Below are 5,179 nucleotides of genomic sequence, written 5' to 3' on the forward strand. Positions count from 1 at the left end.
TTGTAGTGTGCGGAGTCGAGTTATAACTGTAAACATAGTATGGTAATAATTCATCCCATGTATCTACTGATTTCATGGTCATTAAGTAGTCATTTAAAACTCTATGATTTCTCTCAACTGTCCCTAATGTTTCATGATGGAATGGTGTTGAAGTGGTTTTTTCTATTTTTAATAGTTTACAAATATTTTTTAAAAGTTCGTTTGTAAATTCAGTACCTTTATCGGTTTTCATCTTTTTGAAACAACCATATTTAAGAATGAATTTCTCAACAATTGCTTTAGCAACGCTGATAGCTTCTTTATTTTTTAAAGGTATTGCTTCTATGAATTTCGTTAATTCACATTGAAGTGTCAAAATATATCTGAAATTATTTGAAGGTAAAAGTGGGCCTACTGTGTCAATTGTTATGACTTCAAAGGATGTGTTTGGTGTCTCAGTTATATCATACTGTTCTTTTGTGTATTTTGTTATTTTAACTTTTGCACATACTTCACAGTTATTGATAAATTTCTTAACCATTTTATTCATATTTTTCCATACATATTTTTGTTTCAGTTTGTTTATACATCTTTTTATACCGCAATGTCCTCCATGTAGTGATTTATGATATTCTTCTATTAACCTGAGCATTTCATTTGTATCATTTATTCTTTTTGGTTTTTTGTAAATAATTATGTCTAGACAATTTTTCAATTTTAATTCTTTTTGCAGCTTATTAAATACATCTTTTACGTGTTGCATGCTTATGTTATTAACCTTTATGTGCTCGGGATATTTTTCCTACGTTGCCGGTCGGAAGTCTACATTTGTAGCAAGCAAGTATGTTATGAAGAAATCTAGACCAACATATTAAAAAAAACACTTTTAGGCAGATTATTTTACTTTTACAGACAATTGTACATATTTATTATGAAAATTATTATACAAAATTTGGGTAAAAAAGGTTTTAAGTAGCCTTTGAGGAACAACATTCACCCAAAGAATATGTGACTGTTTGTACGTCACACACTGGTTTTTATGCACCAACTGCAAATATTTCGCGTAGTTTTCCTGGCTTTTTAGTTTGTTCCTCTCAAAATTTATTCAAGTATCGAATACGGTGTACAAAATTAGACCTTTAGTCGCTCGAATTGGACCAACAGTAGTGTCATGAAACACATTGTGAGCAGTAGTGCGACCTACTTGATTAGGTATAGTTTTATGTCTCTTTGACATTCATCACATAATCAAAATTTATTTCGAATAATATACCTTATTCTTGCTCATATTTCTGAATCACCTTCTTCACCAAGTACATTTCATTCTCGGCGTCAGATTCTTTAGAATAGAAACCAATCGCAACACTTACAGCACCAACAAAAACATTGCTTGAGCTGGAACTTGTATGATGGTCAAGTGGTACATGATCATCAAACCATTCATCGCTAAAAACTAGTGCTCCCCTTCCTCCTCATCAATCTCGCTCAGTAATTTGTCAATATATTGTCGCCATTCTTTTTTCATAAGCCACTTCCAAAACAAGGAAAACCTGCAAACACACTTACTGTTTAACAACTCATAGTGGCCGATTTGAAGCACGTTCAATCATATTTTCCAATATTCTCATTTTATTTTACTGCTCTATGTTTCAAATAAACTATTTCATTACCAAATTAACCAATCGAAACCGGATCGAAAGCATTACATTGTAATCAGATTGAGCATAAGCAGAAAATTGATTACAGCAGTATGAACTGCGCTTCCTAATCCTCCTACTGTTGCGATCTAAACCATAAAATCATGCATATAAGTACAAATATGCAGCACAAGTATGTACAAGTAAACAGAGAATAAAATAAATTACAAAGGAACATGTTTCTGTATGTTGGAACTAAAAAATATTGAGTTACATAGGTATTTAATATGAATTTTCATATAAATTATATGGTGACTACAAATGTAGACTACCGGCCAGGAGGTGATCATTTTGAAAAGTTGGGTCTAGGGCTTAAATAAATTATTGTTTTGATGCTGTTAAGTTTAAAATTAATTTAAAATTGATTTTTAGGAAACTACTAAAAATCTCGCACCCTGTCGTTGTGCAAAATTCGTTTTTATAAGTCTTTTTCGCACAAAATGCTACAAATGTAGACTACCGAGCACATAAAGGTTAAATATTTCTTCATCTTCCGCCAATGCTAGCTTTGTTATGTTTAAGTTGTCCATTTTGAATAATAACTTCCTCAGAATCAATTTTATCTCTGATAATGATTTTTCGTCATATTCCACAACTATAGTTTTTGCTGCTATTTTTATTGAACTTTTTATTTCCATGTTCAAGTGCTTTTTCATTGTTTCCATCTGCAGAATGGTTTATATTCTTGAATTCAAGTTTTGTTAAATACCTTACATCCGATACCGATGTTGCATTCCACATGTGGAGGTGATCAATCTCCGTGTTAGCTTTTAAGGTTATTTCTTCATTTTGTACTTGTGCGATTTTGTTATCTTTTTCATTCATTTCTTTGCTCATTTTTCTGGTTAATATATTTATATTTTTAGGAATCATTTCAACTAATTCTTTTGAATTTAGTTGTATTCTTGATAATGCGTCTGCATTAGTATTCATCTTTCCTTGTTTAAATACTATATTGAAGTTATAATCCATGAGATCTATTCTTATTCTAGTTAGTTTTGATGATGGGTTCTTATGTGTAAATAGACTAACTAAAGGTCTGTGATCTGTATAAACTGTAAAATTTCTCCCAAATAAATATGGTCTAAAATAATTTATACCCCAATGAATGGCAAGAAGTTCCTTCTCTATCACGGGTTTATTTAACTCATATTTATTTAATGTTTTGCTTGCAAATGCTATTGGTTTATCATTACCAATTTCTCCTTGTGACAGTACTGCACCTAATGCATAATTAGAAGCATCTGTCGTTAAAACGAATGGTTTTGAAAAATCTGGATAACTTAAGATTGGTGGTGAAATTAACTTTTCTCTTAAATTATTAAAAGATTTATCACATTCTTCCGACCAGTAGAATATTTGATTTTTCTTAAGCAAGTTGTTTAGAGGTCTGGCTATTTCAGCAAAATCTTTTATAAACCTTCGATAATAGTTGCACATTGCTACAAACCTTCTCACTTCGTCTGAATTTTTTGGTATAGGGTAATGTTTTATTACATCGTGTTTATTTGGATCTGTACGCACACCTTGTGCGGTTATAAGATGACCTAGATATACTACTTCTGGTTTAAGAAAATTACATTTTTCAGGGTTAAGTTTAAGATTATATTGTTGTAATCTACTAAATACTTTTATTAAATTGTTATTGTGTTCTGTGATTGACTTAGGTTGCAAATATTTTTCTATCTGCTCTACTAAACTATCAAATTCCAACCTTAAATTCTTGATATCTGTATGTTCTTCTATATCTAACCAGATTTGATGTATTATTAGTTTTGTCTTCACTATGTACTGTTTCGTGTAAACTCTATTTGGAGTTTTCTTTAAATTTTTTAATATTTTTCTTAAGTCAATTAAATCCATATGACATTGAATTTATTGCTATGCAAAGTATTTGCTAATAATATAATGAAGCAAAAATATTACAATAATTATTAAAATTACAAATGAAATTATCAGTATCATATAAATGTGTTCATTAATTTTGTCATGATCTGATCTGGAGTACATTATTGGAAAATTTTTATATTATTTTACAAAGTTTGAAAAAAAATATATTTTTTTTTTTATATAATTTTTATTTAATTTTTATACCTAAACATTTGCTAACTGCTTGTTTTTTAATGTACTTTTTAAAATGTGAATTAATTTTTATTATTATTAATATAAATAGAAATATAAAGTTTAAATATGATATATAATTATTAGTATTAAAATTATTTGTTGATGCTGTTGCTGCTGTTGCTGCTACATTGTTGTTTACAATTTCTTCTGTTGATTGGGTTCCACCCATTTTTCTTTAACTCCTTAAGCTGTTGCCGTAAAATATTTTTATTTTCTCCTTGAGATATCTTCAAGAGACACTTGAGATTGCCAATTTTTTTGGATTTTTTAACGCTTCTTCTAAAGTTTTCACCGCTGCCGCAAAAATGTCTGTCAAAATCTTCTTGTGACATATTATTTAATAATTTCTGATTTAGTAATTTCGGGATTCCAATGGTCCATCAATTGCATATTATTTAATAATTTCTGATTTAGTAATTTCGGGATTCCAATGGTCCGTCAATTGCAGGTTATTTAATAATTTTCGATTTAATAATTTCGAGATTCCAATGGTCCGTCAATCGCAGGTTATTTAATAGTTTTCGATTTAATAATTTCGAGATTCCAATGGTCCGTCAATCGCAGGATCGCCATGTAATGTTATTATCAATGATGGCAGGATCGCCATGTAATGATATTATTAAGGATGTTCATAATATAATTGTAAGGATGTCTTGCTTTGAATATGCCATGCAAAGATGTGTAGCTTCAGGATTGCCATGCAAGGTTCTTCATCCAATACATTGATATGTATTAACTTGACAGGATTGCTAAGGGATTGTAATTAAGAGCCCCAAAAGGTTTCGACCTAGCAAGGATAAGTATTAATCTGAGCTCTTCAGCCGCCTTTAAGTACTTTCTAAGCTCTTCAGCCGCCTTAATGGTATTACCAGCAGATATGCCGCATATAACCAGAGATTCAAAATAACATATAGTTTATTCTTGTTGCCTTTGCAAAAGAATCTAAAAGAATCTGATTTATTTGTAAAATCTTACTCTATTTATACAAAATATTCTTATGTACTAAACTTATTATTTAATTCCTATATATTCTTGAGTAACCAATCAATACATTGGTTACTCCCCATTTTTGATAAAGTATATAATTTTTACATGTAAGATATTCATAGTATCTATTATACTATTCTAACATATGTTATCTATTTCTTATGCATTTTTACTTGTATATATTATTATAAGTGTTATTCATAAGGTTTAACATTTCTCTAAAGGAATTTGTGTTACTACCGTACAATGACCACATATGATAAAACGTTTGGCTCGCGCATCATGTTACGAGTGCACAATCATAACGGCGTGAGTCAAACAAAATTTAAAAGTGTAATTTGATTAAAGTCAAAACGACAAAGCGACAAATGTGCATTCAATAAATTATGTCA

This window comes from Teleopsis dalmanni, chromosome 1 (genome assembly GCF_002237135.1).
Source record: "Teleopsis dalmanni isolate 2A chromosome 1, ASM223713v2, whole genome shotgun sequence".
Lineage (NCBI taxonomy): Eukaryota > Metazoa > Arthropoda > Insecta > Diptera > Diopsidae > Teleopsis > Teleopsis dalmanni.